Source organism: Pteropus alecto, unplaced genomic scaffold, assembly GCF_000325575.1.
Source record: "Pteropus alecto unplaced genomic scaffold, ASM32557v1 scaffold35, whole genome shotgun sequence".
In the NCBI taxonomy this organism is placed as follows: domain Eukaryota; kingdom Metazoa; phylum Chordata; class Mammalia; order Chiroptera; family Pteropodidae; genus Pteropus; species Pteropus alecto.
The window spans coordinates 8,536,906-8,560,028 of NW_006437828.1; the positions used below are offsets into that span (position 1 = coordinate 8,536,906).

Here is a 23,123-nt window from a genome sequence, read left to right on the forward strand (position 1 = left end):
GAATTTTCTAGCTGCTGCAAAGTTTCCAGACACACGTTCTCATGACTGTGTAGTCCTACGTGACAGAGAGAACTAGAAAGAGCCACCAAAATGTTCTGGCTCTAGAATAACAACCAAAAAGGGTAAATAATCTATCAGTGCTACATGATCGCCTTGCTGTGAATGAAGTCAGAGCTTAAGGACCCTCCCAGACCCTTCCAGGTAAATTTTCACAAGTCTTTCAGAATCAGGAGAGGACAGTAGTTCACTGCCTTGCCTGCCTGCACTGCAGGTTCTGAGGCTTTCACACACAGCGATGCTCGTTACTGACACCACAACGACGACGCGACCCTTTTAAGCAGATGAGCTCTATGAGAGCAAGGATGTCGTCTCATTTCCTGCTGTATCCCACCTTCTAGAGAGAGTCCGATGTATAATAAATATTCTGGAAATTTATAATTTCATTGTAGAGAGCAAAGGAGCATGTACAGGTGAAAGCGCTTTGCAAACTCTAAAACGTCCTAAGACATTAGTTACCACCGTTATCCCACACGATCCGACCCCCCGCCGGGCCAGCTCCGAAGGCCCCGGCAAAGCCATTCCCTGCACTGTGAACTCTTAACACTGGCCTGTGTCCCTGGATGCAGCCACAGGTGGCGGGCAGAACAGTGCAGTCACTCAGCGTATAATGTCTGGAACCAGCCTGCGTGGGCCCAGCCCTGGTTTAAGACTGACTTACCGGCTGTATGAGCTTGAGCGAGTTATTTAACCTCATGCTTCGTTTGCTCATCTGTAAGTTGGGCGATAATAGTGCCTAACTTGCAGGGCTGTCGTGAGATTTAAAAGGGTCACTACATATAACTCAGTGAAAACCGGGCCTGGCACGTGGAAAGCGTTAGTACCGTTGCTCATGCTGATGTGCAGCTCCTGTACCACAGCGATGCAGACAAAATAGAGATATTAGATCATGTCCGTTCGTGATTTTTTTTTTTTTTAACTTAAGCCAGACAAGTTTAAGGACAAATTTCATACTCTCGAATTCCTGAAGTTTCAGAGGAGCCACGGTTCCGTGAGTTACATATTTAGGGTAAAATATGGATGTTAGCTGAGGCATTGAAATCACAGAGGCAGTTTCCGGCTCTCTACTCACTCTTTGCATGTTTTTCAAAGCATATTGCTAAATGTGTTTTTTTTTTTTTTTTCCTCCTGAAGGCCGTTTAAAGTGACCTGGACATGACAAGCTTCTTTGAAAAGTAAAACAGCTTTAATTGTTAGGAAGATTTGCTTGTGGAACATTCCTAGAGTTGGTAAGCTAACGTATTTTCAGATAGCGATTTCATTCTTCAGAGCAAGCTTAGTTTGTGATTATTGGACACGTGATAGGCTTTGTGAAATGATGTTTATATTGACTCTTTGCTTCATCAGTATTGAAATCCAGACGTCAGTTTACTTCAATGTAAACATGTCAGATTGAAGTGAATTTTTCCGGAGGCTTCAAAAGGAAAAACTCAAAACAAAGCGACACACCACTTCTGAAGCACATTCCGAGTTGTGAGTAAGATCTTTCCATTGGAATTTACTAAAGTAGGTCAAGGGGTTCTCTTGGGGGAGGGGAAAAGGAGTTTGCCAAAGAAATTCTAAATTTCCCCAAATAAAGCATAAGGCAATATGCCATTTCACGGATTCTTATTTGCTCTGTTTTAGTGCTTTGGGAAATGTTAGGCCACTGGTCTGCAGGATTTTACCTCCTTGTAGGGGAAAAACTGTCACCAGCAGCTGCTGCTGCTTCAGGCTGTACTAATCCTTCAGGTTCATCCTAAAAGATCTAAGCAGAAATCAGCAGAAATCTCCTTTCCATAGGTGGCCATGCCAATACCCCAGTGTACAGCTGAGAAGTGTGCGTCTGTGTGTTTATATTTACATACATTATACAACATACATATAGAAGCATGATCGATTGATTCTTTTATAAGATCAGGTTGACTTTTTCTATTACTGGTAGGTCTAAAAATGGCTGTTCAGATTGAAACTGTTACAGACAGTGCACAAAAATCCTCCCAGAGTAACAGAGCCCAGAAAGCTAATTCCAACTTGTTTTCCTTCCGACTGTACTACATACACTTCTAATTACACAACGCTGTTTGAGGCTACCATTTTGCATATTTTCATCCAAAAATTCAAACCTGTTCCATCCTGAGAACAAAAGCTGGCAAGAGGCACTCAAGTGACGAGAGAACAAAATGCAATAAAAAAGCAACATACTGACATGGAAATGTCATGTGAGCTTCCGGATGGCAGACAGCTCCAAAGTTTACCCAAATATTTTGAAACACTTTGCCAATGAGCATTTAATTGACTGAAAGACTTGCCAACACGATTCTAGAGATGTCTAACATACTACATAATAAAGAATACCATTTACGATAAAAAATTAAACGTTAGAAATACATTTTTAGAGCGCTTCCAAAACCAATGCAGTTTTTTCTCCCCAATGTTGGCCAAGCAAGTAACTGGGATATTATCAGCTTTCATATTTGGATGTTTATATTTTACTTGCTGCTTAGCACGTGCCTTTTTGCATAGCAGTAAAATAAATCAAACAACCTGTATTTATTATAAGAACCAAAGAACTACAAATTTATTGGCTCAAATTGCTATTAGTAAGATCCTGACTCACGGGGCCACCATCCATCCTTCCACCCATCCATCCATCCACCCACCGACCCACTCTTCCATCCATCCATCCGTCCGTCTATCCATTCATCCTTCCATCCATCCATCCATCCATCCATCCCCCCACCGACCCACTCTTCCATCCATCCATCCGTCCATCCGTCCATCCATCCATCCATCCATCCATCCACCCACCGACCCACTCTTCCATCCATCCATCCGTCCATCCATCCATCCTTCCACCCATCCATCCATCCACCCACCGATCCACCCTTCCATCCATCCATCCATCCGTCCGTCCATCCATTCATCCTTCCATCCATCCATCTATCCAACCACCCTTCCATCCATCCTCCCATCCATCCACCCATCCACCCATCCATCCATCCAGCTATCCATCCATCCGTCCATCCAGTCATCCATTTATTTATCCATTTTTTCTAACAAGTATTATTACTCAAGTACCTAAGATCTGTCACACATTATGCTGATTGCCAGAGACAGAATGAGACAGAATAAGACAGAGTTTCTGGCATCATTGGGGTTTACAGCATAGCTGGGAAGACTCACAGTAGAAGGAATAATCATCATAATTTGTGCTGGGTGGTAGGGTAGAAAGAACAGCACGTTAGGTGGGGAGTAGAGAGATCACAAAGGATTCCTGAAACACCTGGCGTTTATCCCGAGGCCTTAAAAATAAATAGCACTGGGTCAGGAAAAAGAAAATGAAAGCATTTAGGGGTAAGAGGGAGCAACACAATTAAATAAGCAGGGGAAGGGAGGGGGAGAGACATTAAAAGCCCAGAGAAGGAAGGGCTGGTGCGTAGGTGAGGAGAGAAGTAGCAAGAAACAAGGCTAGAGAGATAGGCACGAGCTGGGAGCGTTCCTATTTCTCCGAGGTTTATCTTTTGCCCCTGATCCCTCTTCTCTAATCATTTATCGTTTTAATAAATACTGGAGAGGGTAACTCTAAAAATACACCCTGAAGTAGTAATAAACAAGATAAGTACTATTTCATTACTCTTAATACAAACCTCGCCTTGCAACCCAATGGATTGTCTATAACTAAACACAAGCAACTACCCATTTACCCCACCAGGAAATTTGGGAGAGCTTTGAAAATGACAGATGAAACAGGATGACCACATCTCCATCTCTGGTTTACATTTCCTTACGAGATTTATTAAGGTGAGGAAAAATAACGCAAAAGTAATGAATACATTGAAAATCAATAAATAAAAAAAGAGAAAAAAAAAAATCACAAGTACTCTTTTGCCTTCAAGTAAAAGTTCTCTGTTAGCTGTTGATCACAATTAAAAAAAAAAAAAATGATAGTTTTCAAAAATAAAAATAAAAATAAAAATCTCAACACTACAATTATTCATTAACTTATTATATGAACAATAAAATGTTTTCATAGAAAACGTCAAAAGCTTTAACTATGAAATGCACATATCAATGCAATGCTTGCTTACATTCGGGAACATTTATACACACATTTGCACGTGTGTCTATTTCTCTCAGAAGGCGGTGAGCAGACAGGAATAATTAGATTATATCTTTATGGGTTACGCAGAACAATGGTATCTGCTTCACATTTATCTCCAGAGACAAAGAGGCACTTTCGGATTTCAGCCCTTTTTTTTGTTGGATTCTATTTAAATTAGAATAAAATGCACTTCAAACCACTGTTATATACCCTAAATTCCCAGCCGAGAGTATGTTTTCTTTTTAGTCTTAAATATTCTGTTCCGTCACAGTAAGTCCCTATGGGTAGCTGCTAAATTCCTACACCAGAAGCAACTATACCTCAGGAAAATGTTTCTGTCTAGCACCAAACATATTTTTATCTTAATAAATCATAAAATGTCTCTCTGATCCTTTATGTTTTTCTAAATCCTCTTCCCTTTTCACACTGGCACGTGAATGAGTAGCCATAGCCAAGCACATCGTTGGAGAGGGTCTGTTAACTTAAATAGCGGAGCGGACACGGCGCACGATGCTTAGCCAGCCGACCCTCCTCTGTGCTCACACCACCCCAGTTCTGGGTTCTGGTCCCACTCCATCCAAACTGCCCGTTCTAAGGAACGCTTCCAAACTCAGTTGTCTGAAACGATGTGTAGAAATTGAACGGTAGGCCCATTTTGGCTTACTCTGCACAACTTTCTTTCAATTAGAGCTCTCTAAATAATGGATTTGCCTTATAAAGTAGAAACTCTCTTGACCTGTGTCAGCTGAGCACTTGACTTATTAGCTGGATAATCACTCAAGATGCCATAGAAGGGACAGGTGGATTCTATGGAGAAAAGTGGCCAGAAGTCTGGCTTTGATCCCTCCCTCCCCCCGCAAGCCTAAAACAACCTTGTCATCAGGACTGAGGCTTCCTGTCCACCCAAGGTGTGGGCTGAGGTGCCTCGTTTCTAATAACGAGCCATTTAAACATGGCCGGTTCACCGGTGCCTTTCAGACACACATCTCACATCATCCCCTCACACAGTGAGTGCAATGACATTATCCTCAGATCAACGGATGTTCACAGCGTTAGCCGACCAGGAAGTGGCAGAGCTGGGGCCAGAAGGCCGGCCTGTGAGTCCCTGTGAGTCACTGACTCCCAAAGGGCAAACACTGAGGAACAGGCTCAAAAAGATTCCGAGGCCATCTGCTTAAAAGTCACTATGGTGTGATTTTTATAGTGCATAATCCTGGAGCCCAGCCAAGAGCTAAGAATAGACTAGCAGAGGGCAGGGCCAAGAATCTGCATTTCAACAGGCTCCCTAGGCAAGTCCTAGTCACTGCCTACACGCTGGAGGGTTAGCCAGCTTTTCACGAGGAACATCTCTGGGAGTTTTTATGTTCTTCTTCTTCATTTGAGTGTCTTGAATGAACAGCCACTGTCCCGACCCTCCTGGTCTCTCATGTTTTTACTTAACAAATACATAGTATTTTGTGCATGTGAGGCCCTGTTACTTGATTAGATCCTCACCGCGACTTTCTGCAGTAGATAATATTATAATGCCCACGTTCTTGATGGGGAACGTAAGCACAGAGAACCCAGAGGGCCTTGCTTCACATCACACACACAGATGTGACCCCAGGCTGTCTGTTCTCGTGTCAACCCCCATACTACGCGGGACCTGCAGCTCCAGAAGAAGGTCGGCAATTACCACGACAAGCTCGGGGACAGCACCACCCCCAGGCACCTCTGGTTCAGGCTTCGAGGTGGAGCATCGAGTTTCTCCAGGATGTCCTCCTACTCCACACCGCTGTGCCTTCCCGGCTCTGTCCTCCTTGCTAATACGCCCTGTGTGTCCCCGTCCCCTTTACATGGCTAATTCCTCTCCATCTGACAAAACCTGGACACTGTCGCTGGATGTCCGGGATGAGCGAGATTCTCTTCTGCTGCTGTTCGGGGGCCCACTGCACACGGGTCTCCTGGCACTAATTACACCGAGATGCACAGTCAGAGCTGCCCTCAGCCTCCAGCCTCCAGCCTCCACTGGGGACCAGAAACCCCCTAAGGACAGACATCAAGCCTTATTTGTTTTCTGCTCCAGAGGTGAGCAGGAGTGTCACAGATGCTTGAGGCAGAAATGCAAGGTTGTAAACAAAGCAAGGACTGGCTGGCTGTGCGCTTTATAATAGAATTCACCACCTTCTCCCACGACTGTGCGTTCATTTATATACCATTAATTTCTGGACAGGAAGCCTGGAGAGCAGAAATGTAAAGCTACTGTCGATCGGAGAGCAATCCAAATTTCAGAGAAAATACCTCTGAAATGATCATTTAAGCCAGTGGGAAGTCCTCTATTGATCTCTGAAAATGTGAATTAGACACAGGTTTCTAGGACTCTCCTGCAGCACGGAGGGAGGTGTTAACCCTAGAGCAGGGTATAAACATGTGAGCCGCTGGGAGCCGCGAAGCTTGGCTTGGGGATCCAGGCCTTTCTCCTCCAGCTGGCAGAAGCAAGAAATGTTGAGAGCTCGCTCGCCTGGCTACTGAAGGATCGAGTTCCCTCGCTCTGTGGTGACCACTGAAGCCATTCGGGGAAAATGAAATTCTTTCGCAGAAGAACCAGGGGCAAGCTGTAGTGCTTTGGTTCCTTGGCTCCTGCTTCGAGAAAAGCCTCGTTGGTTTTTTACCTAACTTGTCTTTCAGGAGCTGAGTAAATCAAAGTGGATAGTTGTGAAATGTTCTGCAGGCTTAGGGTAAGAATTTCTCACATGCCTGGAAAGCCACCCGAGTTGTACTTAAAACCGTTTAAACAAGCGAAGCAGCCCAAACGCAGAATATCAGCTTCCCCATCCCGTGCAGCTCACTAACTGCTTGAGCGGGTGCGCACGCCAAGCAGACACACTGGCGTTTTGTTTTTCCTTTTAAAGAGATGTAGTCTTTTCCCTCACCTCGAAGAAAGTCTATCAAAGAAACACAAACCGGAATTTGTGACTATAGCATAAACAGACCCAATTCATTTTTCCTTCTGCACAGTACCCTAAGACGAAAACGGGCTGAAGCCGTGACGCTAATTCGGTGATGGGGAGCTCAGGTTAGCACAAAAATAAACAATGTGTTTCAGATAAAAGCGGCTATGCTGTACCTCACGGTGATATTTGATGATGGAAAATATGTTTATGAAGGTTTTGGCCTAGTAATTTGAGGAAAAATGCCCTCTAGTCTTCAGGTCGCGCGGCAAGTTTCGCGTGACGCACCGCGGTTCTGTGACACCCATCGTTTATCAAACGAAGCCTGGTCTGGGCTTTGGCGGAAAGCTCGGGAGCGAGCGCCCCGCCATGGCCATGGCCGTGGCCGTGTCCGTGGCCGTGTCCGTGGCCGTGACCTTGGCCGTGCCGGGCTCTCCGGCGGGCATCCCAAACCGCCCCGGTCACGGCACAGCCTCGCGCTTCCCTGCAAGACGGATCCCGGGGCGAGCCGGGGACACCGAGCTGCGGTCGCGGTGGGTGTCCCCGCGCAGAGGCGACCCGGAGCACGCGGGGACCGACCTGCGGAGACTGACCTGACCATGCCTGGCCGCCCCGTCCTGCCGGGTGCCCCGACCCCTGCGAGCCACGGCTGCGCGGTCGGTTCCGAGTGGAGCCCCCCGGCTCCGCTCCCGGGGGTTCTGGATCAGAAGCTCAGCGCGGGCACATGCGACATCCTGGCGCAGCGCTCAGGGCCTCTTCCCGCGGCTCGGGGCGGTCCGGCCTCCGAGACGGTGGACAGCTGTGAGCGGCAGGCGCGCTCACGAGGGACCAGCTTCCCTGGTCCGCCCCCCGGACTCTTCCACCGCGCCCAGGCGATGCAGTGGCCGGGGGAGGGGCGGAGTCCACGAACCTCCAAACTCATTCATTTCAGCCCTGGGGGCGGGGCTTCTACATCCTCCCCGCGATTAGATACGAAGGTCGAAGGTCACCCAAGCATCTATGGTCACCGTCTCAGAGGCTTTCCAATACCAGCTAACCACCCTGAGCTGGGTAGTCTCCATTTTTGAAACGTAGATTTATTCACATACAATAGACACTCCCACAGTGTCCACATGGAAGAATTTAAAAGTAAATCATGGAAAACATAACTGCATGGACGCTTCGCTCCTTTTAACATTCTTTCATTAAACTTAAGATGGAAGTTAGTGGTCCCAGGCAGTATGTGACCGGACTCTGCCCAGCCCAGCCTTGGTCAAGAGCCTTCGCCAAATCTCCTTTCCTTCCACGGTGCATGAGAGACCCGAGCCTCAAGAGAACACGGGAAGCCTAGGAGCTGGCTCCAAGTGTGTAAATAATCCTGTGGTTCCTTTAAGTTAGGAATCTTCATGCCAAAGTGGGGGGGAGGGGGCGGGCATTGTCAGGGCAACCGAGAAGCGTATTAATTCAGACCCAGACAAATGCAACGGATTCGATTCAATTCAATTCAGTTGAGTTCAGTTCAGTTCAGTTCAATTCAAAACATTATTGAACATGTGTGTGTTTCTCTCCATCTCATCCACCCCACGCACCACCTCTGACTCACCAGCCTACAGCACTGCAGTAGGCAATCACATGCCGGTTAAAAAACAAACAAACTTATCTGTCTGCTAATAAGGAACAGATTCTCTGGCCTAAAATCGGAGCCTCCACCGGCCTCTACAGCCTGGCTGGCCACCACTGTGGTTGTTTCTTCCCATTTCCTGTCTCTGCGCTTCAGCTCGAGCTGTCACCAGTGCGTGAAATGCTTTCCACACGCTCTCCAGGACCTACCTCTGACCAGCTCCAAGGCAGTGGCGAGGTCACCTCAGGCTGCCCACAGCACCTGACAGAAAGCCGAATGGGGCCTGAGAGAGTGAAGACCGGGAGCCCCCTGGCCGCAGGGCGGACCCCAGGAGCAGGCCTTGGGGCCAGCAGACGGCCAGCGAGCGGAGGCAGAATCAGACCCAGAAAGCGCTGGGATCTCTTCACCGCCGTGATCTTCTCTGGCTTCTGCCATAAGCCACCTCTTGGCAGAACCAGACTGATACTCTAAAGGATGGGGTATCTCGCCCTCAGACTAGAGAAATGCTTTCGGACTTCCAGTGGGTGTATGTCCCATCTAGACCCCCGGTGTCCCGTGGAATGCCCCGTCCCCCCTTAGTGCTTGCACGACAGCTGAAGCGTCGGCTAACGTGTCTGCCTCCCCTCTGGGCTACCAGTCTCCTGAATGAGTCAATGTCCCCTTCACTCAGCGTTCCCAGAACCCAGCAGAGCACTTAGCCGACAGTAAATGTTCATCGAATAATTGAGTAAAGAAGCGAACTCTAGTTTAGAACTGTGACAGTGCCTACTTAACGACCGCTCCAGCTGGCTCGGGGATTGGGTTTCATCGCGATGACACTGGGTAATACCGATTTTTACCAACTCTCCTACAGGAGCAGGTCCTGGAGACCCCTCCTCGGCCTTTGCCGGAACACATTTCACCACCGATGTCCCTGGTTGTTCCTTAGAGTCCCTTAAATATAATACTCATCCCAGACTCACACGAGGAATCTTGATGTTCTAAATATCTCACTAATAAGTTCCCTAAAGTAAAAGGCAAAGTTTTTCTGTTTTAGTATTTCCCAACTATATTTTATTTAAATTTTTAGAAAATGTCTAGCGTCACTGTTCTGGTTTGAAAGTTGTGTCCCTCCAAATTCATATGTTGAACCCTAACACCCAAAGTTACGGTGTTAGGAGGTGATTAGGTCACGTGGTAAAGCCCTTAAAAATGGGATTAGCGCCCTTACGAAGGCGGCCTGAGACAGATCTAATTATGCCTTCTGTCCTGTGAGGTTACGTTGAAAACACACCAGGAAATGAGCTTTCACGAGACACAGAATCTGATGGCACCTTGATCTTGAACTTCCCGGCCTCCAGAATGGTGAGAAATACATTTCGGTTGTTTATAAGCCACCCAGTTCTGGGCGTTTTTGTTACAGCAGCCCAAAAGGACTAAGATAATTATTAACAAATCCTGACTTATCTCCTACTACGTGAAGAAGCCAGGCTAGCAGGATGGGGTAAAAAATAAATAAATAAAAAATATGATGTCATCTTTTCTTTCCACGGGGCTTTTTCTCCAGATGGAGAGACACAGGATAAGGACCCATGAACAAAACTACCATCAAATGAGCTACACGGATACAGGACTAGGGACGCTTTGCTGGGGTGGCCCGTGGCCAGGCAGAGCAGAGGGCGTTTGAGGAGGAGGTGGCCCTAAGATAGAAAGCATGATGTGAGCCCTCCAGGGTCAAGGAAGGGACAGCAAGCAGGTCCACGCCCCAGGATGCTTTGCAACAACCCCAGCAGTGAAGAGAGCAGGGTCAGGATCGACAGACGGGCAGGGGAGAAGCAGGCTCTGCGTCAGGGGCCTGCATGTGTCAGGAATCACGGCAGCAGGCTCGCCTGGCACCAACTGTCACCTACACAGGCCATCGCCCTGAAAAAAAAAGAAAGAGTGATCTGGCAAAGGCAGGGTCGCTGAAATCACCACAGACGAGTCCCAGACGGCCAGCCGCTTCAGCAACACCTCAGAGGACGAGCAATTAAAACGGGCCACATTTAAAGGTGAAGGGCACAGCTAAGTGACATGGCAGAGCATGGTGCTTCTGCGCGGGTGCCGTCCGACGCGTCTGACTGCCCAAAGCCAAGAGCCTGATTCTTTAGAGATTTAGCTTTAAAGATCCAGCACAAGAAGCCAGAGCACGGTATTCCTTTTCAAGGACACACTGCAAGACATTAGCGCAGCACCGTGAACTTGAATCAGAATGAAGGCGAAGCGACTTTCTCCAGGGCAGAAACCCACACTCTTTTTCCTTTATTATCTGCAGAGGACTTTGCATCATCTCTGTCAATTCCACAGGAGACCTTTAGAAAAATGTGATACGACTTCAGAGAGTTGAAGTATAAAGTCCCCACCTGCCAAATACACCACAGAGAGGATGAGTGGCCATCCCCTCACACATAGCCAGACCAGGTGACAGAAAGGGCGGGAAAGCCAGCGCTCCCTGGTTACCTGTGCAACTCCTGCAACCCTGTGAGGTAGGTTAGATCATCTTCGTTTGCAGAGAGGGTGGCAGTGGGGCTAGAAGAGAAATCTGTCCGAGGCCATAAAGCTAATAGATGGCCGAGCTGGGGCTCGAACCCTGGCCTGAGTCCAAAAGCTCTCCCGGCCTTGTGTCCTCTCGAAGTCCTGTCGAGGACCCAGGCGAGTGGGCAGGGGAGGGCGCCGCGTGCAGAGACTCTGCTCCGTCCCTCGGCCCCACCACTGAGCAGGGGCCACTGTGACGGGAATACTAGTGACAACTGGGTGTGGCCAGGAGAGGCTAAATGGGGCTCGACTGAAGTGGGGGTGGCGGGGTGGGGAGAGACGTTCGTACAGACACTTGGACTCCGATGAATCAAAACAGTGATTAGCCATAAGGCTATAATTACGGGTATCAGGTACCATGTTCTTAACAAAAAAAATCTGATGTGAAATGCCTCACTGTAAAGAAATATATCTAGATGATTCTGAGTCTGAAATTACCCTGGGCTGGCAAAGGTAGAGAGAAGGTGGGTCTCCGCCAGAAGGTCCTACTCATTCACGTTGACCCTCCACTGGCTGACCCCCAGCCACAGGAATGATCGTGCCCTGGTGAGCGTGGGAGATGTCCTCATGTGAGATTCTCGTCCTTAAACAACCACGATGCTGTGGGAGAGACTGACGGCAAGCCCCAAAGGTTCCGGTGTGTGGCCAAACGGAAGATGAAAACAATAAATAACAATTACCTTAGGAGGCCAGAGAAGGGAGAGACGCAGCCCCCGGGTCTCAAGGTCCCTCCCGGCCCCTCGCCCCACAACCCCCAGTCCGAATAAAAGCAGAAAGGAACAAACCAATCGGGCCACCTGTTAGCCCCAGCCATCCCCCACATCTAAACGATATGATTCCTTCTCATTTAGCTAAAGGGAACAGAGGGAGGGAGGGAGGTGTTATGTAGTAACTCCTAGGAATTTTCCAGAAACTTGTGTATGGTGTACATGCACACTTCGTAGGTATACTTTGACAGAAACCGTTTTCCTTAACACACAGATGCATCAGAACATGTCACTATTTTTCCAAACAAAAGACAAGCAAGCCCTGGCCCGTGCTGTCATTTGGAACTGTGGGTAAAAGTCGACATAATTTTTGACTTTTGTTCAGATCCTTTGCCGGAGGTACACTCACCGCTTCTGTCCAGAAACAGGCTTTTTTCTATAGTAAGAGAATGACTAACTCTATATTTTATAGATACATTATGAGAGACGTAAATCGATCAACTCCAACGTCTTACTGACACCACCAACGGAATGATAAAACACTTCACATCAACTTTAAAACGATGAGATATCTGCCCTCAGCAGACATAATAGGGTACAACCCGACGAGCTGCGTGCTGTGTAGGATAGTGTAGTCCTCGTGGAGAGGAACAGTCAGGGCGGCCCAGACAGATGCCAGAGGCTCAGCCCAGCTCGCTCAGTGACAACAGATCCTGGGCCAGGACCCCCGCTCCCAAAGGAGGGGCCGTGCCCAAACTCTCATGAGACCAGTGCCCAGTCTCATCCCTACAAGGAAGGCTGCGAATTACCTCCACACCCTACACAGCTTGCGCACAAGTCAAGTTATTTGGTGCCAAAGTAGTTCTTTGTCCCTGAGGCCTACGAGGCCACTGTCCTGTGTTTCCTTCTAAAACGAAAGGAGGACAGAGAGCAGGGAAGGCAGGAACAGCCTCTGCAGGTGAGGGAGGAGGCAGGCTGAGCACACCTGTGACCCCTCTGACCCAGTGTCCCAGCCCACGCCCAAAGATGCTGCGCCCTAAGGGGTCGTTGCTTGGCGTAAACATGAATCGAAGTGGGAGCGTAGATCGAAAGCATAAATTTTCCATGGTGTTTTAATTGCTTATCTGGAAGCCTAATTACCTGGGACCAAGAGGTCCCCGAGGTCGGGGACTATGTCCTCAAGGCCCCTCTCGGTGTTTAGCAGATGGAGCAGGCTCACCGTGTGCTGGTTACACGAAAAAATAAATACTTTAAGGCGAGAGAGTTGCCCAGGTGGGGATCTGAGCTCGGAAGCTGATAGGACACTTAAGTATTTACGACCCCATGGACACTGACCTGTGCAGAGTCATGAATAAGAATCATGTCTGAAGCACCTGACCAGAGCAGCCCAGCAGGCCTGGGAACAGCAAGGCGGGTCCACCCTCTGAGAAGTCAGAGGCTGATCACATCCAGTGTGGGAAGCATGGGGAAAAGCTCAATTTAAAAATAGAGAAAGTGATAAAAAACGAGCCTCGCATTAACAAGATTCAGATAATTCAATAGTTTTACTTCTAAGCCACAGAGATCTAGATTTACTAGGGTTTGAACCAAAAACCGCCCTGGGTCAGCCAGGATTGGCTTACCGACGTTTTGTGCACTGGGCTTAATAAAAAAATTGTGTTTGTTGTTTCGTACAAGTATGGTAGAGCTGATGAATCACTCATAATGAAGGAGAATAGCCCTTAACCCATTTTAATAACTCCCTTATTTCGACATATAGAAATACACCTGTAAGCACGCGGAACCCTAGATGATGATACAGGCCTAGAGAAATGTCGTGATTTGCCCAAGTCGCACAGCTAATTAACGGCGAGATGAGACTAGGACATGGGTCTCCGGACTCGGGTCTGGTGCACCTGCCCACGTGGGCGGTTCGCAAACGGCGCTGTGCCGAGCCCGCCAGGCGCCGGGAGGGGCCGGACGGCAGGCTCATGTGGTCCTTTCAGGAGGTCCCCCTGGACGTCGGCGCACTAGAACCCGGATCGGTGGCCTCCGTGCCACTAAAACAACAACCGCATGTAGTTCCCATCATGTCATGAAAGAAGGGCCGTTTTAATACCAAAAGCGCGTGGAGGAACAGAACCTCAGGATAAATGGAGATTCTTCATGAACTACAGCGCTGTCCCACACTGTTCTCGTTTCTCTGTGGGTCACAGAATAAGGCCGGACGTGGGAGCGTCACCGCTCCGCAGATGCACTTCGGGGAAGCACGGTGGTGTGAGAAGAACAGAGGATTCCGATCTCGACCGCGTCGCCGCCAGGGGACACCCTCACCTGAAGCATTTTGATCTCTCTCTGGTTTTCACCCATAAAGTTCGATAGCAATTCCCGAGCCACCCACTGGAAGGGTTGTTCCCTCACACGCGGAAAAATCTAGTTCAGTTATTCTCAAAACGCGGCCCCGCGGCCACCTGCGTGAGCATCCTTGAAGGTGCCTGCCTATTACAAACCGAAGTGCCTCGGCCCGCCCTGGACGGGGCGCCCGGTTCTGAGATGTGGGTTACAAGGCAGGAAACCTGGGTTCTTATTTTACTAAATGATGGTTTACAATACCTGCTCCAATCCAGGTGGCCTCTGAGCTCCCCTACGCTGTAGGACAACAGAACTATATTCCTGACCTCTGGGACATCATTCTGGCTTCAGAGAAGGTGAGTCTAACCATCGGGCTTCGACCAACGCCATCGTTGGTTGAATGACAACAGATCCTGGGTCAGTGATTAGCACAGAAAACGTAGCCAGTCAATCACCAGATTCTCCTTCCCGACAAGGGAAGTAGCACAGCCGGCCACAAATACCACCGATGAGAAGACACTCCTCTTAACTGATTCTTTTAAGTCCATTACTGTTCGTCGCTTAATGCAGAGCTTCTAACCAAGCGCTCCGCTGCCTTCCTTCACGGCACCTATGGAATTTGCCTCTTCCTGCCCGTTCGCCACGGCTACGGCCACAGGATCATTTTCCCAAAACCATCCGAGCCGCCCAACTGCCTTCCTCACACTGTCCCGGCCTTTGGACGCCTTTAGTTGACCTGGAGCTTTTCTAACTCGTCGCTCTGATGAGGATGTCTGAAATCCAGCTATGGCTCGGTTTGCCGTCTCGCCCTGTGGCCTTCACAGAGACACCCCAACACACCGCTGCCCACGGGCCCAACTCCCTTCATCGACAGGCTCATCTGCCAGACGCTCCTGAGTCATCAGGCGCCCACCTCTTGTTCCCCACCTGGACGTGTGTCCCTCTCTGGGTCCCCGCCTGGGTGAAGAGCAGATTCCACCGGTCACCCAGGTGTGGAGGTCAAAACTTTGGGTTCATTCTTGACACAACTGTCTACCTCACATCCTACCCAGCCCGAGTCCTGCCACGGCCATGAAATAGGGCCACGGTCCCTCTGGCTCAGCTTGCTCTGTGCCAGCTACCTGGGCTCCCTGCCACCCTCGAATACACCACGCATGTCCCCATTCCTCCGTGGGGAACACCGCCCCCCAGCTGTCTTGGGGGATGCGGGTATGTCCCTCTCCTCATTCAGGTTTCAGAGAGGTCTCACCTGAGCACCCTACATAACATCGTGCTTTCCCCTGCTTTATTATTTTTTCAGACCATCGCCACCTGAAATTCAGTTCTATGCACATTAGTTAACACGTCTGTCATCTTATAACTCGGAAGTTATGGGTCATTCAGCAGCATGAGTGCTGGACAGTGCCTGTTTCTGACCAGTATCCCAGGTGTCAAGCATGACACATGGCACTTAGATGGTATTCCTTACACGTTAGGAAGGAAGGAGGGGAAGGAGGGAAGGAGAAATAATTTGATTTGTTCTTAAAGCCCTCATTTCATCAACTACGCTTTCGCATTTCGTGCCAAATAATGTATGTATACTTTCATTAATTTTTTATTGCAGTAAAATACACATCACATAAAATCGACCACTTTAACTCTTTTCAACTCTACCGCTCAGTGGCATAAAGGACATTCACGTGGTTGTGCAACCGTCACCACCATCCACCCCCAGAACTCTCTTCATTTTGCAAAACTCAAACTCTGTCCCAATTAAACAACGGCTTCCCATTTCCCCTGCCTCTAGGCCCCGGAAAACCACAATTCTGTTTCCTGTTTCCATGAATCTGACCACTCTAGCTACCTCATATAAGTGGAATTACTCAGTACTTGTCTTTTGTGACTGGCTTATCTTACTCAGCATAATGTTCTCGAGGTCCACCCATGCTGCAGCGTGTGCCAAAATCTCCTTCCTTTTAAAGGCTACATGTTGTATGTACATGTCACATTTTGTTTACCCACTAGTCCATCGGTGAACACTTGGGTTGCTTCCACCTCTGGGCTATTGTGAATAATGTTGCTATGAACATGGGTGTACAAATGTCTCTTTGAGACCCTGCTTTTAATTCTTTGGGGTATATACCCAGGAGTGGAATTGCTGGATAATATGGTGATTCTACTTTTTTTTTTGAGAAATTGCAATACTGGTTTCCATAGTGGCTGCGTCATTTTACATCGCTACCAGCAGTGTGCACATGTTCCGATTTCCCCACAGCCTCATTAATACTTGTTATTGTTTTTAATACTCGCCATCCTAAGAGGAATGAGGAGATGTCCCATTGTGGCTTTGATTTGCATTTCTCTAATGATTAGTGATGTTGAGCGACTTTTCATATACCTGTTGGCCATTTGTACGTCTTTTTGAAGAAATATCTAGTCAAGTCCTTTGCCAATTTTTTTTTTAATTGAGTTGCCTGGTTTGTTGTTGTTGTTGTTGTTGTTGTTGAGTTGTAGAAGTTCTCTGTAAATTCTGGATATTAATCCCTTGTCAGGTTCATGATTTGCAAATTTTTTCTCCCATTCCGTGGGTTGCTAAGCAATGTACATTTTTAATTCCTTGAATCTTAACCTGCCCATAATTTATTGTGGACGATGGACTCCTAGAGAAGGGAGAGGATGCCAGTAAGTTTGATCCACGCAATTCTTAGCCAACGATGCTCTATGCAGGCTTGATGCATGAAGTTTTCTGAGGACGATTATGAAACTATGTAGGATACTATATGATATCAACTTTTCCAGTGGCCGACAATTAGAAGTACAACTGCTAATTAAAAGCACATAATGTTGGTGATTATGAATAAAATGCCCTGGGTCACTAGAGCAGAACTCCTATAGCATTAGTGGAGAATTAACTAGCTTTATTAAAGATTTAAAGGACTAGTCACTTTTTCATCATCTTTTAATTAAAACCTCTATGTCTTGCGCTTGAAAGCTTTTGCTTCTCATCCATTATTTTCATTCTTTATTCTGGCCTTAAAAAACAAGGATGAAAAATTTAAAAAGCACAAGAGTTTCTAAATGAGCTTTTCATACATTGTCATAAGAGGAATGCATAGTGTTCTAAAGTATTGAAAAAATAATAATGTTCTTTGAATTAGAAGGCCATTTGTGAGCAGAACATTTTGGATTTAAAATTCTCCATAGTCTCAAATAAATTTGTATTAGTACACAGTTTCTCTCTAGCTCCCTACTCATACCACCTGAAAGACACCATAGTTTAGGGTCCAAGTTCAAAGTCTTAATGTGGAAAATGATCCAGTTACGGCACAGCTGATTTTCATTTTAATTTGGAACAGTCATTCGCTCTGAAGAACCTGGCACAGCGAGATACAACCTCCCTCAAATTTGGCTTCCCTTCTCCCCAGAGACCCACATGTAGGGCCTCAAATCCATGTTTCTCCCCATAAACCCCAGTGATGGACTTTCTTTCCTTTAAAAATTCTACTCTATGCTACTTAAAAAAGAGAGAACTTACTTGATATTTTTCTATACTGATTCGGGGACCCACACTTCTAAATCCTTTTTACAGAAGTAGAGTTTTCACATAGCTAATTTCAGCCCAGCTGAGAAAAAAATCAAGAAATAACATATTTTGGGTTTCATACCCTGTCACTGAATTTAGCCTGATGCATCTTGAGAGAAAAATCTGATATTATATATGTCATAAAGAATCTGAGTGACAGAAAGCAATAAGAAAGCCAGCCAACTTTCTACACCAGAATTATTATTTGTATGATTAAAATATAAAGACACCTGAATTTACCTTTTCTGTTTGTGCTGTTTGAGTCTCATCAAGTCTATATTTCTGTTTTCTTCTAAATATTGTTTTCCATATTTCAAACATCTAATTAAGTGAAAACACAATGCAAAGTGAGACGATATACTGTTTGAAATCCCATAAAATTATAGAGTAGATAGACTTCCATTATAATCCAATTTTCACTCCGTCGTAATTTTCCAAAAGAGTTTCCTTTGGGGTTGAAACTTTTAAAGCTTGATTTCAGCTCAGAACTGAATGTTTTAATTTCCTTGAAACTGGAGAAGATGCAACTCACCCTTTCCTGTTTGTTGATCATGTCAGCTTGTTTCCCATGGATGTAGTTCGGGCTTAGTTTCCTTCTCGTTGATATAGCTGCTGACGGACTTCGGGACCCATTCTCCTTCTGAACTCTTGGGCGCTTAATCTCTTAAGTCATGTAAATGGCACAGGAGAAGACCAAGATGCCAGTCCCTGCCCAGTCCCCTGTCCTAGCCCTTGCACACGCGTCCCTGAGTTCACACCCATTCTAGACAGAGGACTACTGTCTTACTACAGACGTCTGAACTGCTAGATTAAGTAGAATGTCTATTTCCATAGGAATACATGCTGCCAAACCATCTCCCAAACGACTGCTTCACATTCTTGCTTCACCGAAAGTGTAAGCATGAGAGTCCCATTTCTCACATCCGCCAACACTAACTATTATCAGTGTAGGAGATAAAAATCTTCAGTTATTTTAATATAAAATCCCATCACTGTTATAAGTGAGTATTTTCTTGTTCGTTTTTTAACTCTACTACTCATTTTGCTTTTCGTTTTGCTGTGGTAGATCTGTAAGCTATTCTTTTATAAGAGATTTCGTATCTCTAAAAATGCCTTTGCTCTACCTTCACGTTTGGGCTTTATGCTTCACTGTACTGCAGAATCCAGGGTGGGCGAAATAAGTCTGCTAACATAATTAATGTTTTTTCTTTCTTAGACAGCGTTTTTACTCTTCATCTTGGGAAAACCACTTTTTTTTTTTTTTTTAATCCTAGGAGTTCTGAAATTTCATCAAGGAAGCTCCTAGGTACAGGTTGTTTACTTTCATCGTGCTGGCAATTGGCCAAGCCATTTAATCTCAAAACACCAGTCTACCTTCAACTCGGAGAAATTGCCTTCTGTTATTTCTCTGATAATTTCTTTGATTATTTCTTATCTATTTTCCCCGCTCCCTTCTAGAACTCTTAGTCAATAAATGTTTGACCTCTTGGATTGATTTTCCACGTCCCACTTTTTCCTCACGTTTTCATTTTTTTCTGCTGTCTCATTGCTTTGTATTTTGGGGGTAGCGCCTTCTCTTCCCAAATCACCATTTCGGCACTGAGCATTTTCATCCTACTACGATTCAGCCACTCCATTGATTTTTTTTTTTTTTTTCACCTTCTCTTCCCAAATCACCATTTTGGCACGGAGCATTTTCATCCTACTACGATTCATCCACTCCATTGATTTTTTTTTTTTTTTTTAATTGAGGAAAGTACTTGTTTACCAATATGTCTGTCTTGCTCTCTGGCTCTACCATTTTTCATTTTCTTATTTTGAAGTCTAAGCAATATCATGTTTGCTTACACTTGAAAAAGACTTTAATGAGGCTAGACTATTCAGAATTTGACTCTCGAACATGAACTCTAACATGGCATTTTAGTTTAGGTTTCTTAATGCAGAAATTTGGGGTCGTTGCTTACTTAACATTATTGCGCGCTTACCTAAAAAAAGAATTATAGTACCACTAACAGTAGTAGTTAATATGTGTTGAAAGTTTCTTGCTTGCTTAAGTGTTTTACACGTATTAGCTTGTTAAATCCTTGTAGAAACCTTGCTATTTCCATTTTATAGACAGACATTGACAGAAAGTCGCTAACTAACTTTGCCGAGTGATATCTCTAAATATGGAGGAGCCAGGTTTAACCTACGCGTTTTCTCCAGAGCCTACTCAACATAAAAAGCCAACATTCTAACAATTGTTTGCATAATTATTAAAACATAAACAAACCCTTAATGCAGCTGTCACACTCAGCTGTCCAAGCTGGCGTGGTCTGAGTTTATCCGCCAAGAATGCCTGTGACTCAAGAGCTCTCCGAATCAATTATTAAGGCTAGGAGGACTCTCCTGTGGATGGATATGTTATATTTTAATATTCATCTAATATTTCATGTGACATGTGAGCGAAGGCTCTCTTGGAGCAGAAAGGAAGTAGCTAAACAAAGCATCCTATGTTCACAGTATTTCAAACAATACCTATCAGCTTTCATAAGTCATCTGATTCAATAGAGGAAACAAGTTTGACACAGGTAGTCACAGTACTGAAGTATATAATCGCAGTAGACAAGATGTTTGGGGGATTTACTTTGTGACAGACAGAAAGAGCAAATTTCTCCAGAAGAACCGAAGTCATATATGGGAAAGGTGCCGCCATTCAATTATTTCTTACTTATCACTTCTGATAGGAAGCCATCTGGGAGTGACCCTTCAGAGTCCTCCCGTGTTAAAATGCCCTCATCTAGAGCTCATTGTACACATGACACTAAGAAATGAAATTATATGGCTTAGAAAAAACAGTCGTAGCTGAATGCCAACCAGCAGAAATCTCTCCTACGTAGACATAATGCAACACCAGAATTCAGAAAGTTGTCTTTCCACATTAGCTCTAAGCTGTGCAGAATAAACCAGGTTGAGAATGATTAAAAGTTAAAACAGTGTAGTTATAGCGACAATAACATTATACAAAACTGCCTAAACTAAAGTACCTCTGGCTATTTCTAAATCTTTAAGAACAAACAGGAATTTGCTAAATCATTAAAATCAAATTAGCATAGTTTAGGATCTAAAATTATTAAGTATTAATGTAACGATTACATTTCTTTAAACTTGGTTAATGAAAAATCACTGTTACTTCCTTTTTGGAGGAAACTGCATTAACTAATATGATTGGGTACCATTTAGATTAGCCAGTTCATCTCCGCAGGAGCCCAAATTTGTAGCAGTAATAAGAATGCTAATATTTTACATATGATTAGAATGCAAGCGTCTTGGCCATATACAATAATCAGTGGAAAAATGAAATTTCTCCTACTCACACATTAATATTACTTTTTAACTTTTCAAAATATAAATACAAATGAATAAAAACTGAAATAAACACATTCTAGAGATCGACATTGTGCCTGGAGTCAGCAACACTCTTTTGTGCACTTAAAAAATCAAGGGCAGATCTTACATTCAATGTTCTTACAGTACAATAACAGCTTTAAAAAAAAAAAAACAGTAAAAACAGTATTATTAGGGTCATGGGGCTGTGAGAGGTTTTGGATTTTGCTTAAATTTTCAGAATATTTGATTTCTAACATGTTGAAGGCTGAATAAATAACCGTTCTGTTACAAACATTTTCTGTAGAAAATTTTATAAAATAAACATAAAATGACCCACGATTCTTCTATCCTGAGATATGGCCATTGTTTAACAGTTTGATATCTACTTTCCAGTGTTTCTCTTTAAATGTTTTTTGTTTAAAATACGGGACAATTCTGTCCCTTTTCCACCCAACAATGTGCTGTATATGTTGTGGACGTTTTTCGCATTTTGAAATGTTCTCCTGTGACAGCAGACTCCTAGGTGTCCCTGAGACCCTATTGGGGGAGAGGGGTCTGAGAAGTCAAATCTATGTTCGTAATAAGACGAAAATGTTATTTGCCTTTTTTACGGTGTTGGTATTTGCACTGATGAGTCAAAGGCAGCGGTGGGTAAAACTGCCATAGCTTCAAAAGAATCAAGGGAGTCTCTGGGTTTCTGTGCCGTGTCTAAGCACAGTAGCCACAATGACCCCAAAAGGCTATTAAAACCACCACCATCGCCACCACCATCGGCACAGTCACCTCCCTTTCCAGCGACACACACTCCCACGCGAGCATCGGCTTTCTTTACATTCTTAGACGAAACACTTCTGAGCAGGAAGCAGGCGAGGTGACCCAGATGGCTTCTGAGAAGACGGCCAAGTCGAGGATTCAAGAGATTTGCAAAAATGTAAAAGAACGCTAACCTCCTCGTTGATATTTTTTGTTTTGAAAAATATATTTTCCAAAAAGTATGTTATTTATGTTAACAGGTAATGCGTTTATTGTTGTCTTTCAACATATAACTATAAATATATAAAATTTTTGACGTAATTTCTCTAATGCAGTAAATATTGATAAATATAAACCACGGGGACGAAAACTCTTGAGTCCTCAGGATGTTTTAGGAGTGAAAAGAAGTCTAAAGACCAAAAAGTTTGGGAAATGCTGTTTATGATACAACTTTTATCAAAAGCGCGGTGATCTTTTGAATGGACGTACTTTAATTGATTTAATTCCTGCACGTACAGTTCGTGAAAGCAAGGACTCCTATGTGAACCCAAGAGGGCCCAGCAGCCCAAGGCCGGCCCCAGCGGCAGTGACCTGCCCGAGGGCACGGGGCTTCAGCCCGGGAGCAGGACAGGCAGAGGAGAGGGCCGAAGGCTGAAGTCCCCTCGGCCCTCCACGCCGCGGTCCCGTACCTGCTCAGCTTTTCTCTCTCAATAGTTTGCCTGATTTTTCTAAGATTGCCACAGAAATGTTGAGAGAAGGTGAAATACAAATTTATTTTATTAAGTCAAATGGTATTTTCCTTTAACGCTCGTTAAGTTTCTGATGTGTGTGTTTTTTTTTTTTATTTCTGATAATCAGGCTGAGTCCTGGGCTCCGTGGTTTTGTTCCCTAATCCTTTCCCGTCCTCTCTGCCTCCCGGCCAGACCACTGGAGACCTGCATGGCCCATAATGAAGGAGAGGCATCATTTAAATTCGCCTTCTTCGAAACAAGGTTAAGTATATATTTATCATATTAAGAACTCATGGTCCAGCTTACCTGTTTTGTAAATCTGGATTTTCTTAAATCAGGATTGCCTACATTAACTGATGTTTTATATTAATCTAGAATATAAAAAAGATCTTCCCAGTGTCCTAGAGCACACAAATTCCATAAAATGCCATTTTCTCATGCATTAA

At 45.3% G+C, this 23,123-nt stretch overlaps 1 protein-coding gene across 1 annotated transcript in view; it reads right to left on the reverse strand.

Annotated features, from left to right (window-relative positions):
• ENOX1 (ecto-NOX disulfide-thiol exchanger 1) overlaps nt 1–23,123 on the reverse strand; it is a 286,775-nt gene that overhangs the window by 239,559 nt on the left and 24,093 nt on the right. The gene's annotated exons all lie outside the window — the stretch shown is intronic.